This window comes from Gymnogyps californianus, chromosome 4 (genome assembly GCF_018139145.2).
Source record: "Gymnogyps californianus isolate 813 chromosome 4, ASM1813914v2, whole genome shotgun sequence".
NCBI classification, from domain to species: domain Eukaryota; kingdom Metazoa; phylum Chordata; class Aves; order Accipitriformes; family Cathartidae; genus Gymnogyps; species Gymnogyps californianus.
The window spans coordinates 8,445,100-8,466,011 of record NC_059474.1 but is presented as its reverse complement, the minus strand read 5'-3'; the positions used below and the strand labels follow the sequence as shown (position 1 = coordinate 8,466,011).

The 20,912-nt window shown below is 42.2% G+C and overlaps 1 protein-coding gene across 3 annotated transcripts in view; it reads left to right on the top strand.

The window, feature by feature from the left end:
• Positions 1-9,253: 9,253 nt before the first annotated feature.
• Positions 9,254-20,912, top strand: part of FAM53A (family with sequence similarity 53 member A) — a 72,537-nt gene continuing 60,878 nt past the window's right edge. The window contains exon 1 of one of the 3 annotated variants that reach the window (XM_050896267.1): positions 9,254-9,269. The gene's annotated coding sequence lies outside the window, so the exon portion shown is untranslated. Of the gene's footprint in view, positions 9,270-9,571; positions 9,612-10,132; positions 10,154-20,912 lie in introns of those variants that run through there. The other 2 variants (XM_050896268.1, XM_050896266.1) reach the window with 2 other exon arrangements.

The window sequence follows — 20,912 nt, the reverse complement described above, 5'->3', positions numbered from 1 at the left end:
TAATTCAATAAGGGGAGAAAATGCTGAATTAAAGACATTTTTAGAGTTACTTACATGCATGTCTCAGAAATTCTACCTCTGTTTAGAGAGGCACATGCTGAACTGCACTCAAATTGCTATGTCCAGCTCTGCAACTTCAATCATTCATCCCATTTATAGGGGTCTTTTTGTCTTGAATTAGGCAAAATGCGAGCCCAACAGGAAATTAAGCAACCAAGCAAAATCAGGAAATTCACTCAAGTGGCTTAGCCAGTGGAATGCCACTGCTATCTTCAAACTAAAACTCCAAAGAGAAGAGGTTGAACTGCAGTCAGATTTACTTTCAAAGTGGCTAATGTGCTTTTAATTTGTACAAGGTTGGTAATCAGGAAAAAAACAGGCAGAGCCTTACATTGCTGTTGTGAAGTTTGCTTTTAATTTTTTTCACATAAGGCCTTAGCATACAGACATACATATATATATAATGAGTTTAAAAATGCACCACTTGTAAAAAAATTAGAACAGCTATCTTGATGACAAAGTTAGAGATGCTCTATACATGAAGTACCCGCTGGCTTTAGAACATTAAAAATGAACTGAAACAGGAAACATACACTCAAAGATTGCACTTCTTCCTCAAAAAACATATTTGATGATAGCTCTCGGGGCAGCAGGGAGGGAAATTCTTTTAGCTGTTTACAGTGGCCTCTCTGCATTTGGGTTCTGCAGATCTGTATGCAGAATACTTTAACTGATTTGGCGGGGGGCAAGCTACAATTTTTGGCTCACAGAAAACACACACCACCACCCCCCCCCCCAAATCCTCAAAGCAATTTCTTGCTTGCAGATTACCATTATTATTTATCAATCCAAAGTACCTAGGAACTCTAGTGATAGTCCAGGGCCCTGTGGGCACTGCACCAACGCAGAATAAGTATACAGTCCTTGCCTGAAGAATTGCCAAAGGAAGGATGAGACAAGAGGAGAGAAGCAGGCAGCCACCAGAGTTAAGGGAAAAGAGTATGTGCGTGGTAGTCAGCCTGGTTAGCAGCATCTTCAGCACACCACTGGCAGGCTTTGTCAAGCTTCTGTAGATCTGAGAGCAGAGTCAGAGCTTGCGAGGGTATATGAGAAGAGGTAACGATATAACCTTGCAGATACCTAGAGGGAGTTTCTCCAAAGCCTGAAGACTGGCACAGGAGAAAGCCAAGAGGTGCCCATCGGTAGTTTAATAAGAAGACAGAGGTTCCATGGCTGATCTTTATTATGGATTCTGGTGGCCCTCATTGTGTTAGATACATTGGAGTTTGAAATCACATACAGTTTCTTAACTGTGATTGTAAATATGCATTGCTGCTTACTTAGCAATGCACTGCGCTTCCCGTTGATTTTCACTAAACCATGAGATGCTTCATTAGCTTCAAGAAGAAACCATGGAGCCTCTGTGGGTGATAGGTTTGGGGCTGGAGGGTCTCACTGGTTCTTCCTGAACCCAGTACCTGTATCATAGTCTTCCTGCTCACTTCCTTCTTTCTGGGAGTAAGGCTTTGTGCACAGCCTTCAACATACTTGCAACAATGCTGGTTCAGTATTAAAATAATGGCTATAATCAAATCTCCTGTCTTTAGCCAACAATATCAGACATGAGGGAGAAATTATTGTTCCCACACTTCCCTCTTCCCAACGCATAGCCACCAGTGCATGTCATCTGTGCCTGTCCATGCATATCTGTATACGATGTAATACATTTAAAACCAGTTGGACAACTTCAACTGAACTTGGTAAAGGTTTAGAGACCTTTTGGAGGTTGCACACAATTTATGGAAGTAGCCAACTGAATAGAAGACAGCCTACAAGTGTTCCCACTGAAGACAAAGCCACTTAATCAGCTCCTGCAGTCTTAGACAACAGAGAACACAGAAAAAACCCGAAACTTGTGAGCTTTCACCTACCCCAACTGCAGAAAAAGATTCAGTCAGGACTTGCCTTGAAACACATCCAAAAGACACCAGGTTTCATTAAAACAGATTTTAAAAATTTATTAGCTCCAATATTATCTCCTCCCTTCTTCACAGACATCCGTCTCAGAGCTCAAAACACAGAACAGTTTCAGTGGGTGCTTTGAAGTGACGAGGAAACCTCTCTTTCTACAGGACTGATGGCTGTCTCTTGCTCCCTTGCACAGGGTTGACTGGGGGTCAGGAAGACATTTCCCTCCCAGTCAGGGGAGCAAGGACATGAAGGTTCATTTGTCTTTTTTTATCCCCTTCCTCTACAGCCAACGGCCTGGCTGACCTCCCGAATCATTCGGGCCATCGTAAAAGCCTCAGGCAACGGTGATCACTCTTGTTTTCTGCTTGTGAAACACAGGTTAGTCTCCTAGGAATTAAAATGCTTTAGTTAACTGAAACCTTCGGGTTTAATATATGAGTATCCTTGCTAAATGTGAAGGCCTGAGGTAAGTAGAGGTCACAGTAGGTGATCTTAAGGTGCAGTTCATAGTGTCTGGGGGGCTCAAGAGGCAGAAGCTGCCTTTGCTTTAGTGAAAGGTAGACAGAGGTAGAATAGGCTATGAAGGGCTTTCAATGGAAGACAGGGAGCGTGTGGTTGATGCAACAAAAATAAAGCCAGTGGAGAGTTAGAAGGAGAAGGCTAGTGTGGCTAAAGGACATGGCTAGACAACCATTGCAGCAGCAGTTTGAATGGATATGAATGAGATGAGATTGTATTAGTGGAGCAGAAAAGTGAGAGAAAATTAAAAGTTCTATTTGAGTCACAATAGGCTCGATCTATCAGTTACGTATCTGGGATGGGGTTTCTGAGAGACAGGCTGCAATTTTAGTTTGAGCAGAGGAGGCAGGTCTGGGAGCATGAGTAGAAATATGGCATTTGAATTGGCTTCTGCAGGGGAAATTATCTAGAAATATAAGATGTAAAAGAAAACCCTTCAATACTTGAATATACCTGATGATTAGTATGTACAAATCTATGTGAAGAATTAATGTTTAAAATCGGGTATATATCATTCCGCTCGGCTGAAATGCAAATGAAAATTCATCCTTAAATCCCTGTTTTGATCTGATGACTAAAATAGTTCCTTCTTTATCTAACCACAGTCAATTTAGAAATGAGATGAAGTGAAATACAGATATTACTGGTTTGCAATCACTTTGTTTTCCAGTAAAGTTTCATGTTTGAAAGATCTCTGTTTCCTGGAAACTGGTAAAAGATATTAAGGCCTGACACAATGCCACTGCTCCCTGCACATCTTTCACCACTTCTCAGCAGATTTTGAAGTAGAATAGAAGAAAATAATATCTATGCAGGTATAAACAATTCTTACACTAAGAAAGTACTTATCCAGTGTGTTTCCACAGGAAAATTAATTTGTTTCTTGCTCCCTCAATTTCTGGATAAGTAGTAACAGAAAAGTACCAGAACAGTGCTAACCACTATCTCCTTAAAACAAAAAAACAAAACAAAATGAAACAAAACCAACCAGAAACAAAACCAACCAAAAACAAAACCAAAAAAAACCCCCAACTCATAAAAAATGAGAAGCAGATGAAATGGCTCATACAGAAATTCTATATTAAGGATGGTGAAACATAACAAGTGTGGTATGTTGTGCAGAGCGTGCTTTAAGTAACAGTGCTTATTAATCAAATTTATTTGTTAGTGATCTGTCTTTCCTATGCCTTGTTTTGGAAATCACTAGAGGAGTTTGGAAGAGCTCTGTAAGCCCTGTCCTGGCAGAAAAAATGCAAACCTGAGAACTCAAGCAGCCCTCCTGGCTGCACCAGGATGCAGGTAACTGATGCGCCTTCGCTGTCCCTGGCTTTTTTCCAGGAAAGACAAGTTGGGGAAAAGTTGTGAGCTGAGAAAAGGCTCACTCGGGAGGTAAACAAGTCATTTGGTAAAGCAGGCAAGCGTAGGGAAGGTCTAGGAAGGAAGTGCTGTATACTGCAAAAAGAACAAGGCACTTGGAAACGTATGTAGGAAGGACTAGAAACTTGAGTAGGCAGAAGATGCTTTGGCTGAACTCTTAGCAATTTAGAGTTCTCATGAGTGGGACTGTTCCTAGGGGACTGCAGTGAAAAGCCGAACAATGCTGTATTGGCTCAGCACTTGGAGCTTCATTTGCCCCTTTTGAAATCCTGTGGCTAATTCATACCCTGAAAAATGAAGTATATCCTGGCCAGATGGCTCAATTTAAGAAGCAGGCAACTGTGTAGCTGGAATAGCAGGTAATGGAGGTGAAAGGCTGGGTGTAGGAAAAGTCAGCTGCGTACAGGGGGCATGGGATGGAGTCACCCTTCCATGAAATCCAATAAAACCTGATCTGGTCATGATTAACTCAACATTTTCAAAATCCTTTTAAGAGTTCACAAAGAACATAATGTCTAGCCAACTTGTAGTGGTATACGAGAGACCCCTGACTCTAATATCCCAGGATGTCAGCCTCCTACTTGTTTCAGATTTTGATGCTAAACACTACTTTGCTTCTCAATTCCAGCTTATTTATTTAGCATTCTTATTGCTTTATCTCATTCGTAACAAGCCCTTGAACGTAAGTAAGGAAAAGTACATTATACAGAAAACTCATCTGTTTGAGCAGTCTGAGCAAGGTTTACATTAAAACCATCAACTGATACATATAATTAGTGGCAGAACTTCCTCTTGTGCCCAGAACCTGTATGCTCAGCTGTGAAACTGCTAAACAGAGAGAATGGAGAAGTGTGAAAAGCATCTTTCATGAGGCTCAGCCATGCTCAAACATCCCCTCAAAACACACAGGATATCACAGGACCCCTCAATACCTAAGCAGTGTCTCCTGTACCTGCTCTGTGTCGGACTCCACAGTCAGTCCAGTTTCTTTCTTCATGCCCTTGTGCGCGGACTCCCTGGGCCAGGAGGTGGAATCCACATTGCCCCCTTGCTCCCGAGGGCGAGTGCGAAGTGACCCTGAGGGAAACAGGATCAATGAAGGATTTTATTGGATCTGGAATCTTTCTGACAGGCCTTCATAAATTTGTCTTTCAAAACAGAGGCCCCTTTTCCATTATACGTATTTTATGGGGAAACAGACGAAAAGACTAACAGTGATTGCTATAAGAAGAGAAATACCATGATTTGGGGTAAATTCACCTGAGATTTGCTATCAATATCCCAACTCGCTTACTTGTCTTGCTGCTGTAACTCATTGTAAGAGGACCACAGTATGTAGTAAATACACTAACTTTTGGCTTACTAATGCTGTGCTAAGTAAAAAGTGATCGGTATACACAGCAAAATACCTTTCAACCAATTTGAAGTAGTGTCGGAAATGCTCATCTGAACCTTACGAGCAGCTGTGCATGTTACAGAGTGTCTGAACTATTTTTGCACTTTATTTCTTTAACTACATCAAATAGCTGCTGGGCTCCTTATCTACAAACAGTATGAAAATAATAACAAAAAAAGAACTGAGTTGCATAGTCTCCTCTGTTTCCCTTCTTGATCTTAGGTGGTAATTTGCCTAGATTGGCAGCAGCTTAGTAGTAACACACATGTAGCGTTAAGGTCTGTCTGTTGTTTCTGCGTGAGAGGCAAAGCCAGCGTGTCACTCATGCCTATCATCTACCATGTTCTGACTAAGGAGGGGAAAACATTGTCTTTCCTGAATAACTGGTTCTAGAACCTAGGTGTTGAGATGGGATGTAAGAGGAACTGCTATTTCTTTATGGAAAATAGGGGTCAAGATGGACCAAACCGAACACATCATCTGTATATGAAGACTTCTATATGCTTACTCCAGTAGTTTAGGTGCATAAAATCATCCCCAGAAGGGTATCTTAGAGCAATCATGCCATGCATCAGTTCCCCTAGTTGAAAACTTTCTCCTGAGGTTCATTCTGATTGCACCTATTTCAGCCTGTGCTTTACTGTAAAGACAGCTTTGTGTCTCTCTTTAGTATTTTTTTTCTTTTTTTTTAAATTTAGCAACCTGTCTGCATTCATGTCGCACTGTTTTGTTAGAAACAGATGGCCCTTCCTGGAGACACACAGTTGAGTGAACAGACACCGACCACTTTAACATGTGGTAGCATGTTTGTAATTAGATATTTAAAGTGCTAGACAATTACTATCGAACCTTGTCATGAGGGAAATTTAGGTCTGTGTTTACCAAGATCTGAATTATAAACTGGATCCCTGCCAGAGCTTTACTCTTGGGTATAAAATAAAAGTCGACTATGGTTGAATACTGAATGACACTGATTAAAGCTACCACCTGCCCTGCCTCAGATATGATCACTCACTCCTATCTCCCGCCCCAGTCCTTTAGTTTTTGTTGACTGTTGTATGTGATTTGCCCGTGTGATAACTTATGGGATGCAACCAGCTGATCATAAGAGTTACCACCTCTGTAACATCACTAGTTTAGGGCTCAGCTTCCCACCTGTTTTTGGACTACAGACAGGTAAAAGCAGCTCCACCCCAAAAGAAAAGAGTATCAGCCATTGTTGCAATGGAAAAAAAAGCTGATAAAGTTGGAGAAAAGAATGGAAAGTGATAAAAGAAATCAGGGGAGAAATTACAGGGGAGCATTACAGAAGAAGAGAAAGAGATTTAAGAGTTATCTATCTAATCCGTAAGATAATTTAATTACCACAAAGTTTTTACCCTAGCTGGAAATATCCAGCCTGCGGAAGTTGAGAGCAGCAGCACTGACTGCTGGGGGAGTGCGGCTGTAGCTCCTTTCACATGCCTCCCCCATCTCTGCAGCCATGGCTGTAAGTAAGCAGTTGCAATCAAGAAACAGTTCAGTTTCAGAAGCACAAAGTTCCCTCTGGTTTTACCTTTACTTGCAGCAGAAGTAGTGCAGGAGGCTGGAGGAAAGTATTGTGGTTTAACTGAGAGAAACATTAATGTTTCAAAACTATGAAAATTGTTGAACTTGTAGGTGAGGGAAAACCAGTTTTACATCAAAATCTCACGCCTGAGCTGCTAAACTCCAGTGGAATACTTAGATAGAACGGTTGTGAAAGATAAAATTATATTATGACTTCATTTTTTTAAAAACTAAATTGTTAATTCTATGTTTGGATAAGGATTTAGCAATGAAATGCTTCAGGGATAACTTGTTTTCACCGGGGAATTCTGTGTACAAGCCTGATTACAGGATGGAGCCAAATCCCTGCCAAGGATATGGGTAGGATCATGAAAGCAGATGAACTACAATTTCCCATGCACTAGAATTCACAATAAGGCCAGGAGCAAAATGAGCACAACCAGAAAGTATTTCAGGAGCCAGGACTGAGCTATGGGAGAAAGCTGTGTACTTTTCTCTGTGTACCTTTAATCACTTGCAAGATCTTTCTAAAGAGAGGTAGGTGTTGATCTTACAGAGAACTAGTACGCTAATTTAAATATTCATTGTGTAATTTGGGAAAGGTATCTTGGAAGACTATTTGAAAAAAATCCAGCCTAAGATTTATAAAAATAAAATAAACATGCAAACTTTTTCAAGAAACTGGGTACTGTAGGGTTGTACAGAGTGCAAAAGATGAGAGGACAGTGATGAAGAACAAGCAGCAAAACCTGGTAATGCTGTTTGAAGTTAAAAAATTGGTTTTAAGTTATTGGCCTCTTAAGGTTAAAATTTGAAAGCCTAGAAATTAAGCAAGCCAAAGTAAGGGTTTCCCAGGAACACAATTTTGGTTTGGACTTTGCATTGCAACGGTAACTCGGGTATCTATTGCAGCATTGTCTTGTAATTCAGCAAAATCTTACAGGATAATAAGGTAAAGTCAGCTGAAAAACTTCTGGGTCAAAGGAAAGGTGAGGGAGAGAAATACAACTCCATGTGCAAACACTGAAGAACAGGTTGCAGAAGGTTGAAATAACAGATGCTTATTAAAGGGATGAGAAGAGCTTGCTAATAGTTACCATTACTGAGGTACAGGTATTTTTTATTAGTTAGGCCTGTAGGCAACAGTAAATCAGGGTTTGGTTTCTCAAGTTAAGGGTTATGCATCCACATAAAGCAGTCTCTGCCCTGACAAGTGTACAATGTAATTGTTGTCCAAACACATCCCACTTCCTCACTACGGCTGACTCACAACTGCTTTTGAAAAACTCCCATAGGAACGTTTCTTGCAGAGTAAGAAGCAGATGTTGTTTCTTTTCTGGCCTCCATTTTGAGACAAGAGAAGATGGCACCAGTTCAGGTCCATGCGGGACCCCTGTGGGAGATGAAGCTGAGGTATTTCCAGCAGGTTGGTCTGGAAGCTGCCAGCTGAGGGAAGCACGGAGCAGGCAAGCAGAGGGCAGTGTAACCACGCCGTTACACAGCGCAGAGCAGCACATCCACGCAGGAAGCTGGGAAGAACCAGCGATGGGGAAAGTAACATAAGCAGCGGTAGCTGGTTAGGGCAAGCCATGGCAATGGCTTCTGGGGGAAGCCCCGGGTACCATTCCTGCTTCCTCTGGGACTGCCACAGGCCCGTGTGCCCACACCTCAGCCCTTCTGCAGAGAGGCTCTGCCACTGTTGCCAGGCTTGGTCCAACCAGCTGGGCCGGGCCAGGCCTTACGACAGGTCGCCCACAGACAGACAAGGCCCGAACCCAGCAGGGCAGCCTTAACTGGCATGCTCAGGCCCCGCTCCAGGCGAGGGGCAACCCCGCACCCTCCCCGCCCCACCAGACCCCAGGCCCCATCACCCTGAGGAGGAGAACCACCACAACCATCACCGCCACGACCACCACCCAGCCGCTGAGGGGACCATTGCCCAGTGCGCATGCGCACGCAGCAGGGCGCACGCATGCCCAGTCCGACCGACCAGCCAGGCTCCACCGTGCCCCTCTCGCTGCGCCACACGCGCACCCGCGTCCTTCTTGCGGCTCCATCCGGGGACGCGATGACGTAATCGCCCCCCGGGCGAGGAGCGCAGCTCTGCGCCCCCCACCCCCGCAGCGCCCCTCCGCACGCTCCCTGGCTAGCCAATGAGAGAAGGGTTCCGCGCCGCCGCAAAGCCTTCTGGGGACTGTAGTCCGGCGCGTCCTCCCCGCCCCACCCGGCACCACAGCTATGCGCCCCTGCCGGGAACGGGCCCGCCCCCCGCCCCTTGTGGGCCGGGCCAGCTCTACCCTCCGTCCTATGGCAGAGCGGGTTAAAGTTCGGCGAGCGGGCGGTCCAGCCAATGGGAGCAGGCGGGTGCCCGGAGGGGGCGGAGCCGGCTGTGTTTTGTTCAATTGCCATTGAGGAGCCCGGTCCATACGCGGAGGGGAGGCGGCCCGGGCGGGCGCAGGTACCGGTGCCCGGCGCTGCGGTGAGGGGGGGCGGGGAGACCGCGGGGGCAGCGCCCGCCGGCGGAGGGCGAGCGCAGCCGGCAGGTAACAGCCGTTCAGGCAGCCGGCGGCAGCGCCGGGCGGAGGGAAGGCGGCCAGGCCCGGACCCCTTCGACAGAGCCCGGGCGGCTTTGGGGACCGGACAGCTCTCGGCGGGCGGGGGAGCGAGCGCCGCCCGGGCTGCCGCCCCGGGGGGGAGACGACGACCCTGCGGGGTGGGGGTGTCACCACGAAGCTGCCCTTCCCCGCGGCAGCAGCCTCCTGCTGCCGCAGAGCTGCGGGCTGCTCGTCTCTTTAATTAGGTAGATAGATAAACAGGCATAGTTATTATATTTTTTATTATTGGTATTCAGACTGGGGGCCGCGCTCCTTCATCACAGCTGGAGGTAAAGGTTAGCTGCCTTTCGCCCTGCCATTAGCTGAAGACTTCGTGCGGAAGCGAAACGGCGGCTGCCCGCAGCCCTGGCAGAAGAAAGAAAAAACAAACCCCCAAAAAAACAACTTATTGGCATTAATAGCTGCCGCTCGGGATGGGAATGAGGTTGGCTGCGCGGCGGTGCTGGGTCTCCCACCGCGCAGCGGGGCCGCTCCAGGCGGGGGCTCCGGCCTGCCTCGGCGGCGCGGTGCGGGGAGGGGAAGGGACGAGGTCCCCGGCCCCGGCGGGGCTCGGCTGGGCGCGGGCATTCCTTTGTGCCGCTGCCCTGCAGGACACATGTCTGCGGGCACATACCCCGGGGTTTTTGAGGCGATTCTCCCTTCGGTTGCTCCAGGATAGAGTTACGTCAGAGTAGGTGCATGCTTTTCCACAATAGCTGCCTTCCACAAGGATTCCTGGGTGAAAACGGTGATTATTTTCTTCCTTCCCCTCTCTCAGCAATAGGAAAGTTGATTTCTAATTTATGGCTCGTAAGTGTAACGACCAGTTGGGTTCAAAAGTCCGAGATCAGCGAGTGAATAGGCTCTTTGTGTTATTCTGGCTTTTCTAAGGGCAGTAACATGGCTTTGTTCTGATCATTTGGCTTAGTAAAAGTCTTCTTGCTTGTGCAGAGGCTAAATAGAAATGTGTTCTTGAAATTTTGGGTGCTATTTAAGGAGGTTGCTTTAGGTCTATGTGAGACAGAGAGGCTGGCCGTTGTAGATGATCCTCTGGCTTAGCGTTGCGTTAGTTATCCGAACTCTTCTGGTAGAGAAGAAAGTTAAGGCGTTTTCTGTTTAGGTAAATGATATAGCCATCATAAGTGTTCAGAAGACAGCTGTTACAGAAATAGTGCTTTGTAGTAGCACTCTAACTTTCAGGTTGCAGGGTTGAGAGTGGCTTGGTGATTCAGACCAGATAAGACACTGGCTTTTAATGTGCGTGCTGAGTTCTAGGCCTCGGGATGAGTTGAGCCAGCTGGTCAAATCTATTTTCTGGTTCACTGTGCTTACATTAAAATTAGCTCCTGAGAACAGTTATTACAGCCTTTACTGTTACATTGCCTCCCATTCATATGCCTGACTGCTAGAAAATATTTTTGTCAAAGCCATTTTTGGCAAGGACCAGTAAGTTTGTGTATCTTGTGGCAAGCTGAAATGTTTCTGGATGTGTTTTAATTGTGAATAGTCTGTTTGCTTCTAGTCGGGCTTATGAAATCTGGAGTACAGTGTTTGCCAAATAGCAGAAACTTTCCTAATGAAGCATGTGACTTGATCTGGTTTTACTGGAGATGCAGTGTACATGATCGAGCCCAAAGAGCTTGTATCTTTACAATTATTGTGCTTCTGAAAATGCCTGGAAGAATTGCACTCAGAGGCAGATCAGTATGTGTAGGGAGCTAAAACATACATTTCAAGTAGTGCTACATAAGCTGATGGAACTTCTAACTAGAAAATGGGTTTACTACTCACTCATTTTGAATTTCTGGGAAATACTATTTGTATTAATATGTCTGTTATTTTTAATCATCCTTTTTTTTTGTCAGTAACAAGATGCTACTCTTCATCATATGGAAGTACATGCTGCCTATTAGACATAAACTTAAAATACTGATCTGCAAGATCATCCCCCTAATTATATCCTTTCAGGACGTTCCATGCTGTGGTAATCTGGCTGTCCTCTAGTGGCCTTTACCTGCCAGTGTGTAACCCATAGTTATTGTCTCTTTAACTTGAGAATTAAAGTTGATTAAATAATTGTAAAGAGATATTTTAAATTTGGTGTAGTTAAACGTCCCTACTTCCTCTTGGAGAGCTGTTTTTCTGCAGGGTACTATGATTCAGAAGAATGAGGAGGCTGAAAGAAATATTATTTGTATTCGCAACCATTGTGTTAAGCTTTGGAAGTTTAGTATAGGCATAAAACTATATTTATGAAAATAAGGTAGGCAGATAAACTGAAAGCTTAACGTTATTGAGATGACTGCAATTTATTGCATGGATTGCTTTATTAAAAAAAAAAACCATGAAGGATTTATTCTTTCCTATAGGAATTCCTTGAGAGTCTGGTAGCCATTACTGTAGCTCCCTTTCTTAGTTCCTTCTCCTTTTCCCTTCCCTGTTCTTTCTCCCCCTTCCTCTGTTGCCTCCCTCCAATCTACATTCCTTTGTGTTAGCAGTGATGATGGCAGTTCTAGTCACCTCCTGTGGTTTGATAGATTATTCCCTTTAGAAACATGGTGTACTTAAAACTTTCCAAACACAATTCTTTCCTGCTCCTACACTTTTTTGGATGCTGGTTTTGAGTTTTGTTCTAAGAATTTGTCCTTTCTGGTTCTGTTTTGAGTTTTCTTAAATACTAGTAAGAAATCTCATTAAACCTTTAGTGGAAAATATTAGTATTTATATTATGAGTTACATTTCTTTTTGTGTGTTTTGATGGTCATAATATAAACAGAAACTTTGCCTTTTGGCAACAGTGAATTTCCCTCTCCCCTGCAAGCTCACAAGTTTTCTGCTTTCTTTTTAGAGAAAACTTTGCTTGCTTTAAACTTTCTTTTTTTTTTTAGTAAAATAAACTTTTTGGGCTATTTTTAGATTACTACATTCTTGAGATCTGATAGTCATGTAAGAATGATCTTGCAGGTAAATGTTCATAAGACCTTGCCTTTAGTCCTACACAAGCTACATATAAACTTAAATTTTGAAATATATTATGGTAGAACATGTAAGAGATTCCTGTCCATTGTGTAAGTAGCTGCAACTTTTATTCTAGATACTGTAAGTAACATAAGCTTACTGGGGGGGTGAAACTACACACAGGAACCTGTGAAGGGCTTTCTGAGCACTCCTGAAGGAAGGGTTAATGAGCAGAAGGCAGCCCTGTTCATTAATTCTAGGGAAGAAATTCATGGCTAGGAAAACAGCTACTTGAACTCAGCCTAGTGGCTGATACTTTCTTGGTAGTTAAGTTGTTTTAATCTATTGACTGTGTATACCTGAGAGGTAGCCATTTATGTTGACAACACGTTTTTTTGGTGAGTCGTGAAGTTTGTGGGGTTAACAAGATCTTAGCTGACAGTGAAGTATTGCAATCCAGTGATGAAAGAGAATCTGTATTAAAAAAAAAAAATCTGTGCTTTATTGGTTTCTCTTAACTGTAAACACTCTGCTAGGAGGATTGAGACAGTCATATCTTCAGAAAATTATTTTAAAGATTTTCTTTCCCCCTCAAAAGGAGGCCTGTAAAAAAAAAAAAAGGCATATTTTTAACTCCTTTCTACGCTGTTTTACAAATTTTTCTGTGTTGACCCAGATGGATATTACAGTACTGTTGAGTATAGAAAAACCTGAAATCAAGGTAACTGTCAACTCTTTAACATTGTCATTTCTACTTTTTGTGCTGTTTTGGCGTTTCTGTTTGGTCAGTTTGGGAAATAATGTCATCAACAACCTGGCAAGAAACGCCTTGGCTAACTTCTAATGTTTTGTAGTGGGCACAAAGAACTTCTGAAGGCCATGTTTCTGCTAATTTTTAGGTGGAAGGGAGGAAGTAGGCAGGGTTGTTACTAAATGCATTATCTGGGTTATGGCTCTCAGTTTACTGACAGCACTATTTTTTTAAGCAAGCAGTTGAATATCATGCTTTAGAAAACATGAAATGTTTCGATTAGGAAACTTACTGAGTTATAAAACCAAAACTAATATAATTGGGTTTCCACTGTTTGAACTTGATTATATTTTAGTGAAATGCAGGCTGTCACGTTTTGCTTGTTGGGTGTTATCAGTAAGATCACAAGTTCTGATTACCTAATGTTAGCATCATTGCTCTGAATTTGGTGTGACAACATTGGTTTAAGTTCCTGTGAAAATCAAACTCTAGAGTACAGGGAAGAATACTGTCAATGATATATCAAATTGCAGGCCTAGAGCTTTGGACGTACAGTGCCAGTGGTGGCAATCGCTCTTCAATGCGTGTAGGTCTGTCTGTACAGATAGAGCTAAGAGTGTGAAATCAAACACGATTTTGCCTAGAGCTGTCATTAGAAGTGTCATTTGCAAAACTGACTCGGTATGCTAAGACCTACGTGTCATTGTGGGAAAGGCATTTGAGATGGAAGAAAGCTGTTTCTGAATTTGCTGAGCTTTAAAATTGGAACCCAGCTGGTACAGGAAATAGTTGAAGAAATGACTGCAGCACCACTCTCTATACCTTTACTTTTGTGCTTTAGACTGAGATATGTGATGTTGGAAGATGGGATCGGAATTCCTTTTTTCTGAAGAATACTTGTTTCTCCTTAACACCCCCCTCATCCAACCAGCCTTGGCAGCTGGCTTGTTTATTTGTTAATGCAACTTAAGTTTTCTGGGTTTATGAAAGATCACATTTATAATTTGGCAATTTCTACACTGAAGTTAAGGTGGGTTAGCTTTAAAAATGAAGAAAACCCTTTGCTGTGCTAATAAGACCTCATACAGCAAGGCCGTGGCTTCTCTACTACTGTCGCCTCCCCTTGAGCCATGAATAGGAATAATAGGAACTTCTGTTGGTGTTATATTAACTTTAGGTCTCTAATTTGCATCTCAAATAACATTGTGAACAGCATTAATGCCTTTGAGGGGTTTGGGAGGTTTTTTAATTTGTAGGGTAAATGTGTTTTTTAACCTAATTGGGCAGTTCAAATTATTATTGCAGCATATTTAATTTTTGCTCTGTGCAGTTCGTGTTGATGTCAGTGGCACTAAATCATTCCTTCAGTGCTGTGCACATGTATTATGTTTCACCTTCTTAATTGTAGCTTTGGATTTTGTTGTAGTAAAGTATTCCTCCATTTCATACAGTTACTACTGGATACTGTGTGATGTTTGTGTTCTTTATTCTACCCTCCAAAGTTTTTTTTAATAGGGAAAATTCTTGTTTTAAAGGTACTGCTTCCTTTAACTCCCCCTACTTTCCCAATGACAAATGCACTTTTCTGCCTTCCTTCAAGGTTTCTGTTGATTTGACCTCTTTTGGTTTTAGAGGGATGAAAATTTATCATATTTAAGGAAGGATGCAAGTGACAAAAAGCTGCATGTCATTAGGATCTGACAAACCCTGTTGCTTTATCAACTTCCACGGTCCGAAAGTGGCATGCAGAATATGAAAAAGGTTGAAGTTTGAAGCCTCAGGTGTGATGTAGAATGTGAATCAACACAGAGTTGTGGAAATGTGCTTGAGGCTGGATGGGTCTGGATCCGCTGGGTTCTGTCTCTTGCAGCTCAGCATTTCTTAGTCAACATGTAGATGGCCACTGAGGTTGCAGGTGGTTTTTGTATCATGGTATGAAGCAGCTTTGTTTTTATAACATAGGAGACTTCTGTTCTATGGACTGTTTGAGGGTGTGGTGAGTCTTTTTTTTTAAGTGATGGTCTCTAGATACCTAGGATCTATTTGTATGGCTGTCTAGTTTTTTGATGAACTGACAGTTAGAATTACAATCCTAGTTTAAAAAAACAAAAAAACTTTTTGCTCAATTATCCTAGTCTAATAGTAGTGGCAAATAATTGTTCATTATGTCCTATTTGGAATGGAGTGTAGTGGTGTGTAAGCATGCCTCAAGACTACTTCTGTGCTCCAGAGTGTAATTTGATGCAGTATTTAGTAAGTGAGGAGGAGAGAGCAGTAATGAAAACAGCATTCAATAACTACTTACTTGAATTGGCTAAAATATGATATATATTTCTTCTAGTGGGAAAGGGGGAAGGACTGGGTACCTAGGACCTCGTCTCTTCATTTTTTAAAAGTAATTAAATGGAACAACAAAGGTGAAACCTGATGAATTTGAGAAGTGTGAGTAACTCGGAGGCTAAATTAAAGTGCTGTTGCCTGCTCTAAGGTTAAGATACAATAGCAGAGTTGCTGGTTAGAAGAAGATACTGCTGGCACTGGAACACGTGTGAAGCTTAGCCTGATCACGTCTCAGTACGTGTGGTAGTCCACTTGAGCTTGGCTATGTGTGTGCTTGCTTACCTCATCATCTTCTTCCATTAGGATTCCATCCTGACCAGACCTGTCTGGTTCAATATTTGGGTAAGAAATTGCTGAACTCCTGGAGGGTAAGATGGACTGTTGCTGCTCTCTCATTTTCATGTTTCACAAATCAGAAGGATGGCATTTAAACAAAGCAAATAACTGGATAAATACTTGTAGTACCAAAACTATTACAGAGGATCAAAAAGGATAGTATTTTGTCTTTGTTGTATGCTTCTTGGGTGTTCTATTTGTGCTTGAGGTTATGAGTTAATTCTTCTCCGACTTAGTGACTTTAGATTTTGCAGTTTAAATGTGAACATGTAACTTATCTCAGGCACAGATTTCCTCTGACTGGCTGTAACTAATGCTGTCTGCTTCAACTCTCCATCTGTAAAATCCTGCATATCTTAGTTTTTATTTTGGAGTATATGGTTTGTGTGCAGTATTTTCCATCCTCAGGAAGTCCTAACCAAGCCTAAGGCTATAGTTGTAGTAAAAGGTGCGTGCGTATGTTTGTGACGGTGCTTTGTGACACCACATCAATGAAAGCTATTACATCACTGTTCTAAGTTGTTAGAAGGCTAAGCACACGCGTGTTAAGTAATCAGATTCTGGTTTCTGTTGGTCAGAGGAGAAGGATACAACAGGATACTGCAATATTGCTGAAATTTGCGTACTGCTACGGGAGATGACTGGAGTTGACTTATTTCTGCGTGAAGAAAGTATAAGGCAAGTGTGACTTTTCTTTTGTTCTGTAGTAAAATAACCTGAACATTCAAATCCTGAAGTTTTAATTTGAAAAATCAGGAAAGTAACTTCTAGCTCATTGAAACTAAACATACACTGTAGGAGGATAAGCAAAGACATTACAGTGGCTTGAAACTGAAGTAGTAATTTAAAAAAAAAAAGTAGGGCTGAAAAAGGTGTAGGCTGGTTGTGAGTCCCCTGCCCCATACCAGTGTATGCATCTAATGTGATTCATAAAAGAAGCTTGAGCAGCTCTTTCTCCTGAGTCCAGCACTTTGCTGTCCTCAGCATTAAAACTTGTTCTGAATATGGAACTAGACATCTTCCTCACTGCAGGTCAACCTTATTGCCTAATTCCCTGGGCATGAGGGACGGCTGTTCCTTACCCTGCAGTAAGTAGTCTTTTAAAAATATTTGAACTGTTCTTTGTCATGTTCCTGTTTCCTTGTGTCTTGCCCTCCACCCTGCAGCCTTGTGATACTTTTGGCCTAAATAAAGCTAGCGTATTCAGTTCTTCCTGAGAGGTCGTGTTTTTTCAGCTCTAATCATTCTTGTTCTTCTCTCAAGTTAGTTTGCATTGGTCTCCGAGTGTGGTGCTTAAAGCCCAGATTTGTACTACAGCCGAGGCTTTCCTGTGCTGAGTGGAGTAAAAAGACTGTTTCATGTGCCCTGGGGGTGATATTCCTGTTTATGCATCCCCATACATTTGACTTTCTTACAACAGCTTAACACTTGTTTCAAGGTCAGTTTGTTGATCCATCCTAGCCCACAGCTTTCTTCTGAAGAACTTGCCTTCCTGTTTGCTTGGTTAATCCTGCCTGAGCATACCTTTCAGATACTGAACTGTATCCTGTTTCTTGCAGAACAGTTTTCCAATTTGTCAGAGTTAGTTACACAGAATTTTAATACTGTCTTGCAGTTCTTCCTGCCTTTCTCCTACTTGTAACAAGCCTATTCTGCCAGCAACAGATGACAGGAAACAAAGAAATGGGTGAACTGAGCTGAGTTTGTTTGGTGTGTTCTCCCGTGCACCACTGATAACTGCTCTGTGGGTATGGTTGTCCACCAAGTGTTGCATTCGCTATACAGCCTTTGCTTGCCTTCCAACAGCAAAGTCTTTAAACCTAGGTGTATGACCTCAATAGGTTCTCTCCTGTCCCTAAACCCTGTTACTCTGATGTCAAAGTGACCTGGTAGGTGCTACTCACCTCCTGTTGCCTTTTAGTGCTCACAAAAGGTTCCCTGCTTCCCCTGGGATTCTGCTGGAATGTAGGGAATTGGAGACCAGTCACATGAATTTTGATCTTTTTCTGAAGACGGACATGGAATGAAGGCAGGCCTAGCTTCAGAAACTGATGTCCAAAACTTTTTTAAAAAAGGCGTGGTCTGTTCCTAGCTGTACTCAAATATATCACGTAACAGCCTAAATCTGGTACCTTGCAAATAATTCCAGGTGTTGTAGAGTGACTCTGAAGTCATCTGTAGTTAGGGTTGTTTTAAGCTCTCCATTCTTGAGATGGAATTTCTCTTGCATCGCAAGCTAGGCATTGAAGAATAAGCCCCACTACTTGGGGCTAACGTTTCTTTATGGTACTTTTCTTGGATTTGTTTTTGGAAGTATTTGTTGACATCTCTATGGGTGCAACTTTCTCTCTTTGAAATCTTAGTTCTCATGGTATCTCCCCTGCCAAACTTGATTCACATAACGAATCCTATGCTTTATAGAAGTGGGTTTCTCTGAGCCCTGTCTCTGTTGGGAGTGTTTGACACAGTTCTGTAAGTAGTCTTCATTGTTGCTTCTCCAGCATCTCCCTGTAGACTTTCAAACTACTTTGCATCTCCACCTTCCAGTAATTTCCTCAGTCTTGCTCTAATCATTGCCCTGTTTATAGTCCCTGCATATGTAGCAGTTTAGTCTCATCACCCAGCTATATTTGAGTGTAAAGTTTTGATGCAGTTGACTACGAGCTGGAATAATTAATCTCCTAACCATTCTTTCCACTGTGTGCTCTAAGGAGACGGACATCTATCCTTTGGAATCATGCTGCAGTCTTAAATTGAGCAGAGGTTTAGAAAGTCTGATAATCCTTCTCTAAAGATGTTGAAAGTTTGTTAGCTGAGATTACTTCAGTGACCATTTTTAACCCACAATATGTTGCCAAAAAAGTAAGGCAGCATCTCCTGGTGTTGAGAAGTTAAAGGCAATGTGGCTGGTGAAATGTGTCTTGAGTGTATTTTAGGATGTTAATACTTGTTTGTATTTTGATACACAAGATGAAGTATAGTTGCTTATTTTTAATGTTATGAAAAAGTAAAAGGGCTTTTTAAGTTATATTTGTGTAACACCTTGAAATAAAATCACTACAGTTCCTCTTCAAACTGTTAAGATATAACTAGCTTCATACTGTTAGCCAAAACTTCAATTTTTGCTGTGGAATAGTAGATTGAGAAGTATCCCCCATAATATCCTTGAAGAGGTGGTGGCTGGCATGGATTGGGGGTGTGGGTAAGGTGGGGATTAATGTTGTGCTTGTTCTGTGCGCTCACTTGTACAGCAAGGCATATCCCAGTTCCTGCCCTCAGGTTGGATATTTGGGGTGGAATTTACTTGCTTAGCTTCTAACACTTTCAGCTGAATTAACTGTTCCAAGCTCATAATAGTCAACAGAAATGGGGATTTTGTTGTTAGGATGCTTTTTTCAGGCTTTAGTTAGATGCATCCTGCCGTCAGTGATGCTGCAGAGCAAGCTTGGCTGTGGAAGCTGCAAGTGAGAGTGGTACAGGGGGAACTGTGTTCAGCAAGGCTCTTTCAAGGTGGGCTAATGCTTGGTTGTGGGAGGTGTGTCTGTATTAAGTGTGGTGCTCAAATTTTAGTAATATAATCAGTTGCAAAATACCATGTATCCTTGAGACTAAACTTTATAGTCCTGTTAAATCTACAGTCTTAAACTTTGGAACTGGTTCGGGGGGACGTTCCCTTCCCCTCACCCTTTTCTCAGTTGAGCACAAGATCTGAGAGTATCAAATAAAACCAAACCTATTTCTAAATTCTAAACTAGTTATTGAACTAATTGTTAAACTGAGCCAAACTGAAATGAAGTAAATGCCTCTTGCACCTGCAGAAAAGGCTGCAGCTGTCAAAAGGTTGTTTATCACTTCAGTACTTCTTGGGTCCAGGTGCTCAGCCAGTGACTTCCCCTAACACAGTGGTTTGATGTTTCAGATCTTCAGCAGAAAAGATGTTATTGCTTTATGCAGACTATAGTATGCTTAACCTTTGCATGAGTGAAGATGCCAGAAACCCAGATGTAATTTCAGAGGCTTATTTTAAAGTGTGTTTAGATAAAGCACAGTTTTTATCAGTATTGAAAGATCATTTGGAAGATTGAGAGTTTTCAGGTGAGGAGCTGAAAGGACATGCTTGCATCTCTTTTACTGTTGACTTTATCAGATAAATCTTTACTGTTTTGTCCTTCAACTTGGTTACCATAAGCTGATCTTGTCAGAATGCAGTCATCTGTAAAGATGATTACCCAAGTGGGAGGACACAGATTTCCCTTCCAAACACTCATGGTCCTGTCTTCTCTTGCACTGTCATTGTTGTCTGCAGATGTTAGGTGCTTGACTTGCTAGTCAAGTGACTCACCTGCTGCAATTTAAAGCTGCTAAATTTCTGTCCCAATCAGTGAAGATTAAAACTAAAGGCTCTTCCCCTTCCTCAACTTTCATTTTTTTACCTGGCATTTTTGTGCTCAAATAAAATTGAGTTATTCTGCCCTATACTAACTGAAGTGTGGTCCATAATACTTGTGTACTGATTGGCACGTTGTGCCCATTTGCTTCCCATACAGGAGTATGGTTTTGCATTAAGGCTTCATAGCCTGTACTGTGTGTGTGTGTAAACTTCATGATTTGGAGTCCTAGAGACTTCTATGAATCCACTTTGGCAAATGAATCTTTCCACAGAACTTGCTTGTAGAATTAATGACTCATTCATTAAACATCTGATAGTGTTGAGGTAGTACACAGTGAAAATACTGAGCTTTTTCATCGAGCAGAAGGTCTTTCTTTAAATACTGAAAGAAAAAAAAAATCACAGGATGTAGTTAAAATAGAGTTCACTGGTTTTTTTTCTGACTTAACATAGTTGTCTTCTCTTACATGGTGTAACTGTTTGTCTCATGAGATTTCTTTTAGTTCATGTAATTGTTACAAATGCTTTTTCTAAATATCTACTGCAATTGTGTACTCCTTGGTTTGTGTTTTGACCTCTAGCACAGTGTTTCCTGAATCCAGCTGTTCGGTGTGCTGTTGAAGGCTGAATGCATGGACAGAGAAAGTAGTTATCTTGCTTTTGGAATGGTCTACTGAACTAGTAAGACCTGCATAGCTCAACTGAACTAATTTTATTGAAGTACCTTAAGTC